The sequence below is a fragment of the Drosophila mauritiana genome, chromosome 3R, assembly GCF_004382145.1.
Source record: "Drosophila mauritiana strain mau12 chromosome 3R, ASM438214v1, whole genome shotgun sequence".
Classification (NCBI taxonomy): domain Eukaryota; kingdom Metazoa; phylum Arthropoda; class Insecta; order Diptera; family Drosophilidae; genus Drosophila; species Drosophila mauritiana.
In genome coordinates, this window is record NC_046670.1 from 25,201,419 (window position 1) to 25,216,843 (window position 15,425).

A 15,425-nucleotide genomic window follows, 5' to 3' on the forward strand; every position below is an offset into this window, starting at 1 on the left:
AAATCTGTTAAAGCTCAGCGGTTTTTCTTTTTTTTCAGCTTTTTCAGCCATTTATGCTAGCTTTAATATTACAACTGCGCTATCTTGTACCGACTGCCATCGCTAATCGACGCGCAGGAACATTATCATCATCATCAAGCAGGGCGGGGCCAAAAGCGGGCCCCAAACCAAACTCAATTCCCAATCCCATCATGCAGCTGACCATCCTGCTGCACTCGGTGCAGTGCAAATAAATACGCAGGCTGCAGTTGCAACGGCGACCCAAACCGTTCGCATGGCCCGTTGCAAATGAGCGGCAATAAACGCCAAAAGCAGAAAATTCAAGTTAATTACGTTTTTCAATTAAGCACTGGCTCGCCAACTGACCCCCTTTTCACCCACTCCCCCTGGTCGATGGGTATTGGAAAAGTCACCCAGTCAACGTGGGGCTGGGAACAACAATTTGGCATTGAAATTGAATTGATGTTGGAGAAGCTTAAATCGAAATCACTTTATTATTTCCCCTGGCCAGTAGGTTCGAACGATCGGTTAATGAAAAAGGACTTCGGGACACTTCAGAAAGTTTTGATCGGCTTTGTAAACTTCTCGGCGGTTCCAAAAATGTTGTGTGCCTCCGGTCGAGGCCATCGGGATTGTTGGGGGTATATTTTATTGGCGCGCTGTGAAATATGGATCCCAAATTGACCACCGAATATAATTCATCATTCATGTGTCCAAACTGACACGTCTGTGGCCGCAAACAAAAACGAAATTCACTTTGTTTGCGGTTGCCAATTGTATAAAGTAAGCTTCGTTTTATTTGCTATGCCCTTTGCTTAACCACTTTTGGTATCTCGTTTTTTTTATTCCTCTGCTGGCGCTTTGTGGTATGAAATATTCATGGTACGCATTTTATATCGGCCCAGAATTAATCAGGAAAATACGCGGCCAAGTGGAAATTTTTGTAATCATCGCGGTTGGCAGTCGATTAGCAGGATATTCAGGTGGTGCTCGGCTAGCTATCAAGCTGGGCTAATAACTCGCGTTGGTTGGCATTAAAAATTTACACAATTTTAATTTTTAAATAGGCCAAAGGCAACTTGAGTGCCCCACCTCCTGCCGCCTACCTATTTTCCTCTTAGCCACCGAAGCCACTCGAAGCCGTATAAATCCAAGATTGTGGCCGCCAACTTGTCGCATATGGGAGTGTGTGTGTGTGCATGTGTGTGTTTGGGTTTGAGTCCTTGTGAGTGCTTCTCGCGTGTGTGAGTGTGTGTGGTTGCTATCTTGACTTCATCCTTGAATGGCAACTGGGGGCTGGCTCGCCTCTCTGGCTTTGACTGTAATTGAAGCAAAATGAAAATCTTTTATTCATGAGGCTATAAAATTGCCCAATTTTCAGGCCATTAGCAAAATTTACGCCTTTTTCTCTGCACGCAGCGCATAGTGGCCATTAAACACAGTCGCCTGCATAAGTATGCAAGCCATGGCTTCATGGGCGTTTAGATTTCATTTCCCACTCATCGCGTCTGGGTTTCCTTTTTATTTCGTTAATTTTTTGATTTTTAAATACGCGGCAACACGACACCTCGCCGTTTTCGACGTGAGCAAACGGCAGGAGATGATGAGCAAGTATCTCCCTAGAAAATCGTGACAACGCGGCGTATGCTTGATTTCTGTCTTGCTGCCTCTTGACAGGACATCTACCACCACTCCCCAACCGCCGACGTCATGGCCTAATCCTATTAGGCCCGCCCGGCTTGTATCGAAAGCAGCTTAGACATGTCAACGTTGTAATTAAAAGCAGTTGAAAACATCAGACTCTGTCATCTCGTCTCGACTCGCCCGAAAATGCTGCCAAGTCACGCGTTTCCTGTCGGCTTTCCCGGCTGGAGTGGCCAGTGCCTTCCAGCCCGCTTTTCTGGCCAATTATTATGTTAATTTTATGGTCAAGTGCCGCTCTCATTGAGAGTAATTAAAGTGCAGGCAACGAGCCTGTGGGAGCCAGGCCACAAAAGGCAGTGTTTTCGTTCCACTAATTAGTTTGTTCTTAGAAACATATTTGCATGGCCCTGATTGTTTTGCCCTTAAACGTATATTATGCTCCGTGGAGGCTGAGCCCAACCGATTAATCCGTTTGCAATTAAAATTTCGCCGCCAGTGCTGCGTTGGCAATTAATCCAGCTTTGTCTGAACTTGACATTCCGGCGACTGGATAATACCCAATAGATTTTCAATTTCAATTTTCCAGCTATTGAGTTGGCACACACACGCAGCTGAAGCGCCAGCCGCCTCCTCGTCACATTTGTGTTTTTACGCCAGTGCATATAGCTCACACTCTGGCAGTTTGCCTTGCCATTGAGCCTGGGCCTCCAGCTCGGAGCAGTGTCAGCGGTTTATGGTCCTTTTGTTCCAGGAACACTGCACTCCAGCACGGAAAGAAAATCAGGTCGATTTTAAAATGTGAATTGATATCAAATCATGTTTGAAAATATTATTATATTATTTATTATAATATTATCAATATTATATATCAATGGCATATCTACAAATAAGCCATCGTATCCTTCAACTTTTCTCTCCGTGTGCGGTTTGCATCTGTTTCAGTTCGAATTTAATCGAATTTTCCGAGCCCGACCAATAGCTTTTCAATCTTTCTCAATCTCGGCTCCGCTTAGCCACATTGGGTATTCTTCACACACGGCCGGGGCCACACCCAAATATATTACTTATAAATAAATAGCCGCAGGCATTCACAGCAGACACTTGGTCAGCCTGGGTTTAATAAATATTTATGAAATCCCCCGAGCAGGCGATCTGTAGGCGATTCCTGTGCACCGGTTAGGTTAGTTAGCAACCGCTCTAATCCGGCCATCCAGGCATCCAGGGCGTCCAACAATCCCGGTACATGAGCTTAAATTATATTCAATTCCGTTAGAAATCAAACAACAATGGACAGGCGTAGCTGGGCCAGTTGGTTTGGCCATGGCCATGTTCAACATGCAAACAAATGGTCGAAAAAAAATGTTTGTTCACACAAACAGGAACACAGAGACACACACTCAAAGCGGAAGTATATAGGGGCATTTAAATATGCAAAGGAAGTGTGCACTTAATTTGTGCCATCCTTGTTGTTTGCCTTTGCCTCCACTAGTTGTCATCCTGGCCGCTGCTTTTGCTTTTGTTTGTGTGGCCAGGGAAGGGCACAAAGAGAGAAAAAGGACGAAAATAGCAGATGAGCAGCGAAGGGCCAAGCGCGCTGATCTGACCATAGAGCACAATATTCCAGCTCAAACACAAATCCCAACTAATGTGGGCCAAAAACTTTTGCGTGCCCACATGGGCCAGCTGACTCTGTTGACTGTTGAGTGGCCGGAGTGGACGGGGTGGACATCCTAGACATCCTGGACACTGGACATTCCGGACAGCTGGACTCGCGGACAGCCTTGGTGGTTAGAATGCTGGCCGTGGCCCGTTGGCCATGTGCCATGGACAAAAGTTATCAGCGCTTCGCAGTAGAACGCCCACTTTCCAGCCCCACTTTTCCAGTCCCACTTCCATCTGACAGTTTTAATTGCCTCGAATGTTTGCAAATTTCTTACGATGGGGGGCGAAAATCGTTGTAGCTTGCGGTTGGCGAGACAGACAGACGCCGGTTGCTTTCGAGGATCTTAAGCTGGCGAAAACTTGTGCGTTGTATTTTTATCCTAAATGCTATTGCAAAAGTTTTCAGATACATGCTCTAGATGAAGTGACTTACATTTGGCGAGCGGGAAAGCGAAATTAGCAGCAGCAGCTGCACTCGGCCATCAAATTAAGGGGAAATGTCCTCAGAAATTGTCGTAATACGAATAGTTTGCGTTCGACAAATTCAGTAGTGAAGTTGTGGCATTTTCTCTGACGCACTGCGTCACTTGCGATCATTAGAAATTATTGATTGACTGGCAAACAAGCTCCTTTCCTTTTTCATACCAATACATCCTTTCCTTGCCGCCGCTCAGAATCCGAGACCGGTTATACGTAGATAATTCTATTGTTTTTCTGCCACAAACCGCATGCATCAGAGGCCAGAGTTTGGGCTTGGTGTCGGTATCTTTGCTGCAGTGGCAAGCTCATCAGAATGCCAGCCGGGGCAGCCTCATCATCATCGCCTCACTCTGACTTTGGTTTATTGATTTCACAATGCAGCAGGATAGCATACGTACACATACACATATACACCCATAACAATCTGAGGCACCATCATCATGTGAGCGAGGACACATGTCGAGCACCTTGTGGTTTATCCTGCTCCAGGACCTCGGTGATGTGACTCCAATCCACAAGCTTATTACCTTGCACAAACGTTGTTTAAATTACCGGCTCCACGGCTCGAGGGCAATGTAATTAAGTTTTAATCAAACTTTAAGGCATTGCTCATCCGCCGTGTATGCCGCGCAGCGGGTTGAACTCGAAAAGGCGTGCAGGCGAAAACAAAAACAGGACGAGGACGAGCATGAGAATGAAAATAAGGACGAGGATGAGGCGGGCAGAAGACAAATGTTTGATCATTATTACGCTACCATAAATAAAGCCAGAGACCCAGAGACGCAGACTGTATAGCGAATTCCAGCACCTTTGGCCAGCTGAAAAGCGTAAATGATGATGGCCAAGACACGGGGGGCCCAGGTCGGCAAGGACAGGCCAGGCCAGGACCACCGCTGAATAACTGCGATTAAAGCGAGCAACAAAACAATTATTGAGGATTTAATTGCTCGACAGAATGTAATTAAGCAAAGGTAGCACGTCCCACGTTCCACGCTCCTGTTTCATCCCACTCCCGAGATTTCCGTAGATAAACCACAGAAGCCGAGGCACCTCCATCCATCTCGGAGTGTTTTCAATGCGGTCTCTGTGAATCGGAGGGCATTAAATGCAGAGTGCCTCAAGGGCCACTATACCTTACTGAGCTACACTATACAGTACCATACATATGACACTCTAATGGACTGAAGAGGCCTATTAAAGCCAGCTAGTCTTCAAAATCGCTTTGGCTGACGCATTGGCAACAGCTCTTGGCACTTGTTTCCGGCCAAAAGAGCTTTTGGCCGGTTGAAACTTTTGAGTAAGTTTCAATTTATTAACGAAATAAAATGCAGATAAATGCTGCGGGCAGGAAGGAAGCTAGCAGCAGGCTGAAGACAACGCCATAAGCCTCAGTCGGTGTCAAAACTTTTGATGGCCTCGTCAAGTTTCCGGCGAGTTCAAAGTTCACCTGCTGGCTGAAATAGAGGTGAATGGGTGAGTGAGTGGGTGAGTGGTTGAGGAACGGAGGCCACAATATCCTTCCTCTGACCAGGAGGTCTTTATTTTCGGCATTTCTACTGTTGTTTCTATATTGGCCAGTTGCGGGGCGTTAGGCATCAATGGCAGCGAAATTGCGGAATTTTATTTGTTACGCGCCCGCGATTTTCAATGCAATTTTCACAACTCACAGGCCGAGCTACACACAGACACACACTCACGCATACAGATACAGCGAACGAGGCACATGCAATCGCGTTTCATTGCATGTGTCTGTCTGCGCTGTGAATTGAAATTTTTCCAGCGCCGCGCTGTTCTTTCTATTTATTTGCCGCTTTTTTTTATCCACCAAGAGTCGTTGGCACTCCAAAGTCAGAAACGAACATATTGGACTGAGGGAGCTGGATCTCGGCTGGAGGCGGCAATAATGTTCCGTGTTTGCTAACACGGTCAAATGGCCAAATTGCTGCAGAACCGCATTCCGTTTTCGATGCCGAAGCGTGTTTTAAGCAGTTAAATAAAGCCGGATGCTTCTTGAGCTCTCTTTGAGAATATATCAGGGTGCCTCCAAATAGTTTGGTTCTCGAACTTTTTATCAGCATGCCTAAAAGTATGCAATAATATACTTAACATTTGAAATCACCCTTTTAGACACCTTTAAAACTTGCCATATTCTGTAGTATTAAAATATTAATATTCTCGCTTTCACTTAGAGCACTTTCACATTCTGTTGGCGCAGGAAATTGGTTTACCCTACTTGCAGACGATTTACATGTGCAACCGAAGGATTCGCGGAATGTCCTTGATAGACAGCTATCTGTTTGTGCAACTCGCCGGATGACGCCGCCTGCATAGGAATGAGCAATGAGTTGGCAAAGTTTTTCGATTAAAGTTCATAATTACACTTGCAAGTGTTGCCAGTCGTCGCTGGCTGCATTTGCCGCTCACTCACATATGTTGATTGCCAAAGTAGTTTTAATTGAAAATCTTTAGCATTCGAATGCAAAACTGGCACTACAGGTCCGCCATTTTGTGACCCGGCATCTGGAAAAGCATCCAAAATTCTGCCATTTAGGTTGGCAGACACGGCGCCATCTAAACAGCATATCTACATCTGGATATCGCAGTGCATATGTACATGCATATGTATGTACTATATAGCAAGTCTGACATTGCATCGATAGCTTCACTTTGCCTTTTTGCAGTTGCGAGTTGCGAAACTCCAACCAAACCCACGCATTTATTTCAATTCCTGTGACTGTTTAGCCATTCTTTTCCAACCCAGACAGGATGTCTCCATGTGTGTGGGTGGTCTGGAACTTGCTCGAATGACTCAAATATTTTAAATGTCTTTGTCTGACTGACTGACTCGGTAACTGGCTGAGTGCGTTGTCAATCATGTGCATCACTGGCTTTACGGCTCTTGCCATCAGAATGTCAGCCACAATGGCAATGGCGATGGCAAATAGCGAGTGCTACGAGTGAATGTGGAAAATGGAAAAACTCCGTAAATACTTTGTCTAACTGATAAGCAGTTATCCGTTCGTGTTCATCTCGGTGTAGTTTATGGCTCTATTAGGCCATTTGTTTGCCTCCCCGCCCCCTTCAAATATCATTTAACATGCAAGTCGAGCGTGTGTGCTGCCTGTTTGTTTGTCGTGTTGGCCTTCGACGACCGATTAAACAGCTGAAAGTTGTTTTATTTCCCACAGTTGGTAAAACCATGCTTTAAAAATAGAAAAAAAAATAATTTTTCCATACAAATATGTATCTTCGTATCCTTACAACCCATTTGTTTGCCATCTCCACTCAAAAATGCGAGAGTCCTCCGGCAAGACATTAAAATATAAATAACTTACTCCAAAGTCTTGCGATGCTTGCGACTCAGGCTAATTTAATTGTTTTCCCAAGCGTTTCTCGGAAAATGTCTCGCCCAATCGAGTGGCAATCAGCTAAATGTCTTGTTTCAACAACATACTTTTATACTTTTACTTTATGTTTGTTTTCTCAGAGAAAACAACAAAGAAGTCACACACAGATTGTTTTTCTTCTTTGTTATTTTTTTTTTTTAACACAATCTTGTCAACATATTAAGATAATACCTTTTTAATCCTTTGGCGACCCAAGGTCACGGTCGCCGTAAAAAAGCGACCGAGCTCCATTCACCTGCCAGCCATTTATCCCATTTTGCAGGCTGGCCATAAAAACCCTTTTATAATTATGATGACAATAAACAAGGAGACTGCCGAGACTCGTTGAGCATGCCATCCCATCCCGTCCAGCCATCCAGCCAGTCAACAATTGTTCCCTTGTCTTCTGGCAGAGATGGGATGGAAATGGATGGATGGATGGAGATGAATGTGAGGTGGAGGTGGGTGTCTTCAGGTTTTTGGGACGACGACTTTTATTAGCTACTTTGGCACGGCTTTGTTACACCTTTCATTATGAATCCCGTGGTGGGTGGGCTGCCACAACAATGCCAGGACCAAGGATATTTCAATTTAGCAGCTCAAACAGTCGCCACTTTGACGTTCGGCTGCCTTGTCTTCTTCAGCTCGGGGAAACAAGAGGCAACAGGCGTTTTCCATGGAATGCCAGACGTAAATATTTATGCGGCACAATGCCGAGAGCCAAAGGTGACGATGTCAGCTTTTTAACAGCTGCGCAATTTTCCGGCTGTCTTTGTCTGTCTGTCGTTGGCAATCTCAACTAATCTGCGGTTGTCGTAAAGTGTAAGGAGTCTCATTCGGCCGGGGTCGGGATATATATCTCGGCAATAAATGAGCAGCCAGAATATCCGAGGAGTTCATCAATCATACCAGAGACTCTTATCGCATTGAAGTGTATGTATGGGGTTTGGCCTATGAATACGGCGAGATATCGCGGGGATTATACATACATATACTACTTTTTGTTGCGGTTTCGCTTGAGTCGCCTTTTAATTGTTCTCACTTGTATAGTCGATTCATTTTTCACAGAAACCCAGACCGGAGACCCGACACTCGAGACCCTCGCGCTGAATAAACTTTAAAGACCCAAGACATCAATTGGCGTCAAGGGGTCTGGGTCTTTTGATTCTGCCATTGGGCAGCTTTAAAGAGATCATCAATCTTGTTTAATGGTTGTCCGCACGATTGAATTATTACATGTGTCAGCTGCTCGTGAGTTATTGATATTACGTAACAAATGAAGAAAGCGCTCGAATAAAAATCAACCATCAACTAGGGTCGCAGACACATGAAGATGTATATTTCAAGTGCAGTAGATTGCTTCGGTTATCTGGCATTTTATGCACTGAATGATATATTTTAAGTAATTTACTTATGAGTTTGTGTTTAAATTATTAATTCTGCCACAAGAGAAGTTACCGACCTACTGCTGTTTCATACGGAAACCCTTTTTATCTGGTTAAAAGAATCAATACCGATATAAAGTCACTTTCATCGCAAAACCCAGTGAAAAATGGGTTATTAACGAAATATCAGCGAGTAAAAAATGAAAGAGGCCGCATTTTTCCGGATTTTTGTACTTTACTCCATCCATCCTATCAGCTACATTTCCCATCACATTTTCCCACCCAAAGTGAGCAACCAGTTGCATGTCCTTTTCTGCGATTTCGCCCAGCAGGTGATGGCAAATTTCAAGCATTTTAAGCCGCCAAACAAAAACGAATCACCCGAAATTGCTGCGAGTACAACATGGCATATAAAATCGATGGGCTGCCCAACAACGAGCAGTCGATAAAATAAAGCACCAAAAAGAAAAATAGAATTCCAACGTGATTTGCATATACTTATTTACTTGTAGCGCGAAAGACAAAAAACCCAAAGAAAAGCGAATTGAGCTGCCGACGTGAATCTGCTGAAAAAAATCGAGTTCCAAGAGCAGTTCTTCTTCAAAGGATTTTCTCCAGAGGGCGACTTTGATTGCTGAATGCAATTCGGCAACGGAATGTTAATAAAATATATAGTCAGATGTCGCGAAAGACATTTTCATTCGATGAAATTTTCAATTGAAATATTACAGAGCTGATTAAATTAGCAGTATCCTTGGTTTTGATGCTACAAATATTCAGGCAAGTCACGTGCACGATATAAGCCTCGAACTTAGCTTGGCCATCAAGAGAAAATCTTAAATTGTCATTTCATATTTTCGGTGTTATCCCTGGTTAGCCACAATGGCTTTAAGCCGGTAGCGGTGACTTGATTATGCAATTTTTGGCATAGACAACCGCATAGCCAGGAGAAGTGGCAGTGGAGTTTGGTCACAAAGCGTATTTATGGTGCGGTTGGCCTGTAATGTTTATTTATGCTACATCAAACTGTGGCCATAAACTGCACTCCATGTCGTTGGCCAGGAATTTGCATAATGCAAATGAACTACTACCACCAGGAATCCGGAATCGAGTTGCTCTGCGTCCAATCATTCCACTGCGTAAGTTTTAATTGAGCCGCTCGTTGTTAATAATTGATGCATTAATACTGGCCAGCAACAGGCCAGTGTCCTTTCACTTGTTTACACCTTGTTGGCCGACAAACACAGTAATACACTGCCTGGAAGGCGGAGAAAGCTGTGCCGGTGAGCTAAAGTGGGTGAACACAATGGAGAAAGGCGAAGTCAACGACTTATGTACCTTTGGGTTGGACTGAGGTAAGGATGGGTGACAAGCATTTGAAGCATGTCACAAAAAATTTCATTTCACTCAGCCTTCTTCGGTGTCCTCTTTGCATCCTTCGCATCCTTTGTGCCGCGTGGTGTCGGCTTTTATTTTAGCTTAAAGCTGAAAATAACATTGAATGAAATCGCCCGTTTTCCTTGTTGATGTTTCTCGCCCGTGCTTTGTTTGGTTTTGTCTTTCCTGCCCGTCGCTTCAATTCTTTCTATACCGGGCTATTTCAGCAGGATATGAGGTGTTTGAATCCAATGGAGAATTTGTTACCGGGAAAAACATTTCAATCCGTTCATTGTCTACTTAAATAGATGAAAAGATAGAAATCTTAGAAAAATAGAAAGCTTACTAAACATTGTTTTCGATGCTAACCAAGGAAATAGCTTCGATTTACCTGCTTATTTTCTAATTGCCTCGTAATTGCTGGGCATCTGTTAGTCGTTACACTTTGTCTTCTAATGCTTGCTTTCTTTTTTATACCCCTGCACATTTTATCGCTTATTCGCCATCCCTCCTCCAAAGGCGCGCTAAACGCTTAGGGGCGTGGCACCGATGCTGACGCTGTCGCCGGTGTAAAACAGCATGAAAACTCAGTCACAAGCAGTGCAAAAACATTTTGACACTAATTTCATTTTGTATAGAGAAAAACAGGCACGAGTCTCTCATCCTCCGCGTTGCCTTCTCCTATAGTATATGTATATAATACTTCTTTTTTTCGGATGCCTGGCTGGCGTCAAAGGATTTTCCGGGTGGGGGAAAAAGGTTGAAATAGAAATGGAATAGAATTGTAGACAACGCAAAATGGGAGAAAATGGAAAATACATTGCCGCGAGGGACTCGAACCCTCACAAAACCCCAGGGGGTCTTGTCTTTGAAGATGGCTTGCCAGTGATTTGCTAAATAAAAATTTATGCGGCATGCTAATTGAAATGCCACACACAAAAATAACTTTCAATTTCCCCTCAAAATGCCGAGTTGCATGCGCTTTATAATTAACATTATTTTCGCAGGCTCTCAACACTTTCACACCTGTGCTGAAAATGGTTAAACAGGAGGTTTGCTGTCCTCCTGCAGGCGGGATGTATTCGCCAGGGACATTTAACGCTTCGTTTGGGCCTGGCAGAAATTAACAGCCGTGAAAACATTTAACATTTTTCAGCAAGAAGCCAAAAAAAGGAGCGACAACAAAGGGCAATGTTTCGAAATGTACAAGGAAATCGGCTGGCTTGCATCGAATCGACTGCCGAATGCTCTCCAGCAATGCTTGAACTATCTTGTAAAGGATAATTCCCTGGAAAGCACTTCATGCGGATCAACATTTTCACTCAACTCGTCTCCATTTAATTGCTTTAGCAGTGACACACCCATTCCGAGAGAAATCAGGGAGCTGAACATTCGAGACAAGTCCTGCGGCTATGGCAATCCATTGCTACCAACAAACGGCCATATAAAGGGCGCTTGCCAAGGGCTAGAAATAAGCAAAAAAAAAAAACACAAAAAGAGAAAAAACACTGGTCTGCTTGGAAATTGCAAGTGACATTAAAAGGTCCGCCGAGAGTCCCCAGAGCTCTTAGCCAACCCCGCTTAATGCCAAGAATCGCAGACAAAGAACCGGCCATAAAACAGTTGGCACAACACTGAAACACAGTTGGGGCGTAGGCAAATCGGTAGCCTCGTGAGGACTTGGTTAATTTTCAATTTGTTGCTTTGTCTGCTTGGCTCCGCTGCAAAAAAAGTTAAAGTTGCAAATGAGTTTAGCCATAAAAAGTTTTGGTCCTGAGCTGATTTTCAATTCCAGCCAGATCGTAGCATCACAGCACGCACAATTTGCCAAGGAAAACATAAATAGTAGCAACGGCAAACATATGTATGCTAAATGAGCTGGCAGAATCTGGGCAGGATTGGGGGATTGGGGTTGGGTATCCAAGGCGGTTGCGTATCCAAATTCCAAGGCATATGGCCAGGGAAATGTAACTGGGAAAATGAAGTCATGTGCTCACCTGCTCAATGCATTTCGTGTTCGTTTGTATTGTTGTCGTTCCTATTATCACAGCAACAGTAAGGGATAACATCACCGATGTGGCGGCGTGTCTATCGATGCTACATGGCCCATATCCCAGACCCTCCATCGCCTACATTTGTTACCCTGCGTATGTGTGTAAACATGATTGGAAATTCGATCACAGCTGCACACGTAGAGCACATAAATCAGCCCCTGAGTCGAGTGGGCTTCCAGCCTTCGAGGCACTCTCGGGTATCCCAAAGATACACCCCAGGGCCTGGGATATTCCAAGTGCGTGTCTGGGCCAGTTTGCGTGTGTGTGTGAGTGTATGCCGGCCAGCCAGCTCCTTTGTCGTCCTGTGTATAACACCCACATTGATATGCAAACGCTCTGTCGCCTGCTGTGCGTGTGTTGGTGCGTAAATTAACTGACCAAGTCCATGTCCATGTCCTTGTCGATGGCCATGTCGGTGCGCCGTTGTTGCCCGTGTGCTGGCGATGCAACAATTGATTGTTGCATATAAGTTTTAAAACCGCAAAATGAATTTATCTGCCCGATGGCCGGCAAATGCTGCTGGATTAATATAATTCAAAAGCCCCATGGCGGCAAGAAAAGTCTATAACTTAATTAAAAGGTCGAAACAATAAGACCTAAATATGGAACAATAGTCGTAAATGATGGCCTTTGTGCGTAAGCATGCTAAGATATGAGTAGGAAGCCTGGCAGGACATTCAGTGGGGACGTGCTGAGAGAGATATATGGGTCCTTAGTATTTCCTGAATTTCAAAATGTAAAACATAAATAAAGTTAAATTGGCCATGCACACTGTTCTTGCTTACATCACGAGCATTACATAACCAACTAAAGCGAACAGACATGCGAAATAAATGGCAGGGCAAACGACTACAAGTTACCCTAAATGCCAGTTAAACCAAGTAATGCATTGATTCAAATGGGTAAGTGCTTACAGAAATGAAGTTATTATTATTATGTGGATGGAACAACCGAAAAACTACAATAACTGCAACAATATTGTGTCTATTTTAGTTCTTTTGTCATTAAGGTATGAATTTAAAGTCTAACAAAACTGTATACATTTATACATTGTAAAATAATATTATGGCGACGAAGATTAACTTGTTGTTTTGTCTTTTGTTACCGACATTATTGAAAATATTTATCAGACAAAAAAATTGGTGACTTAATTGTTAATCCTGGGCCGAAGTGGCTATGAGTTTTTTAAGTGATTTTTCCTGATTTCATTTCAATAATCCATATCGAAACAAGTAACAAAGAAACACAATATGCCCGACAAATGCTGCGGGTTCACAAAAAATACACTGCATGCTTTTTAGGCTGACACTTCGTTTTTATATCCACATAAAAATGGTAGCTGAAAATTGTTGTTATTTTTAAACAAAAAGGCGTACAAAAAATGAGCGCCAAATAACAACTCTGGTTGATTATTTTGATGAGACGGGCGCGCAAAAGCACAGAACAGTGAACATGGCCCAAACAATCACTCGCACATAAAACAGCGAACGCATACCAGAGGCACATGTCAATGACTGGAATTTGGGGATTGGGAATCCAAGGGGGCGGGAAATTGGGGATGGGCCCAGGGATGTGGCATGGTTGCCAAATTGGCATATTTGCCATAGAAGCAAAGAGCAATTCATTCATTTGCCGCAGACAAACAATCTCGGCCGAAATAAGCATACAGCACATACAGATAAATACGCATATGAATGCGCGTATTACCGACTGTTTAAAGGAGCCCAGTGGGTGCACTGCAAAAAAAAACTTACATACAACATGATAAGGTAATGAATCCGAGAGTCTGTTATATCTGAGTAAAAAGTACCATTGCCATTGAATGTTTCAATAAATTTGAAGTTGAGCCATATATCCTATTTTCTCCTTCAAATTAAATCATCAAATCTACGTAGGCGTCTATTTGATCTGATATATAAATGAATTTTGATCTAATTTGTCTCTGTGTACCCCAAGGGCTAGTGGGTGGTGGGTGGTAGGCGTTGCTGTCGGCGACGCCAATGCCACAAACAGCGACATATTTTCAAATCAGTGCAAAATGGTAACTTCCGCTCGTTAAGCAAGTGAAAAATTAACTCTCGGCCGTAATTTGCTTATGCCCGAATATATGGGCTATGGATGGTGTGGGGGGCACTGGGTCCTTCGGATCGGATTGGCACAAAAGGACGAGGGCGGTTCCAGCTGACAATGATGCGGCTTATGTGGTGGCGTCGATGGCGACGACAACAACAATAATAAACGCTGGCGCCATAGTGCGCGTCTGGGCAGTAAATAAAAATAATTGCCTTCTGCTTCACTTCGCCTTTCGTCCTTTTCGGCAATTGCGTGAGTGTGTGTGTGAGTGCGTAGTGAGTGAGTGAGCGAGTATGTGTGTGTGATCTGTGCGTGTGTGGCAGCCATAAAAGCGTCTACATTATGAAGAAGCGGCTTAAAACTCACGCATGCCGGCAGCGGCTGAAGTAGTAGTTGTGCTCCCTCACTGGGCCAAGTTTGCCATTCTGTAATAAATGATTACTCGTGTGCCGACTCTACATACCCTGTAATCGTGCACTGAAGGGGTATATTGGGCTTTTAAAGAAATATACGAAAACTATTTCTTTATATTTTTCAAGATAATTATACCAGTATTTAAACCAATATCTCATGCTTAAACTAATTATAATGCGTAGTCCCGATAACAGGTATTCTCCGTAGGGTATCATCCAATAGTCCCTAGTTTTTACCCCTCTTTACTCGTTTTGTGTGTCAAATGGCACACAATGGCTTACTCACATGTGAGTCCGTTTTTACTGTTAAATGAAACACGTGCCAAGGAAGCAATTTCTGTGCAATCTATGACACAAGCGGTCCTTCGATCCTTGAAGCCTCCGGCTCTTTGGTCACTTTGGCGCATTTAAAACGCCACGGGGCTCGAATCGAATCGAATAGAGACGAATGGATTCGAATGGAATATAACCATGGCTATATGCGATAGTTCAGGATGGCTGAGCCAGCTCGGCGCTTTCAATTTGGCTGGAATGTTTCCGATGCCTTTGGTTTTCTCTTTTTCCACTCTTCCGATCCATTGAAATTGCTGGCCGGTTTGCTGGGTAGTCGCCGGGTTCAGGTTACCAGTTTCGGGCTCATGTTCCCATCAGCGGAAGTTAATATTTGGCCTGGTCAGGTGCACAGAGCACTGATTGCGACTGCTGATGGAAATGAGCTGGCTTTTATTGCGGCTTTTTAGAGCCGCTCTCAATTCTGAGGGCCTCAATTAGATGCACAACAAAACGAAGCGGCCGAAACACATTTCCTATTTCTGTATTTCTTCAGCTTTATTTCACTGGATTTTATTTTTATTTTCTTTTGCATTGTGCTATGTAGCTGGCAAGGAGAAATTTATGCAAGTTCTTGGCACGCTTCTGCAAGAATTCTCATTATTTTCTCAAGATTATGAT

The 15,425-nt window shown here is 43.8% G+C and overlaps 1 long non-coding RNA gene across 1 annotated transcript in view; it reads right to left on the reverse strand.

Moving 5' to 3' along the window:
- Positions 1-1,072: 1,072 nt before the first annotated feature.
- The window catches only part of LOC117142668, a 126,151-nt gene continuing 111,798 nt past the window's right edge, over positions 1,073-15,425 (reverse strand). Inside the window, exon 4 of the long non-coding RNA XR_004459569.1 lies at positions 1,073-1,319. This is a non-coding gene — a long non-coding RNA (uncharacterized LOC117142668). The remainder of the gene's footprint in view (positions 1,320-15,425) is intronic.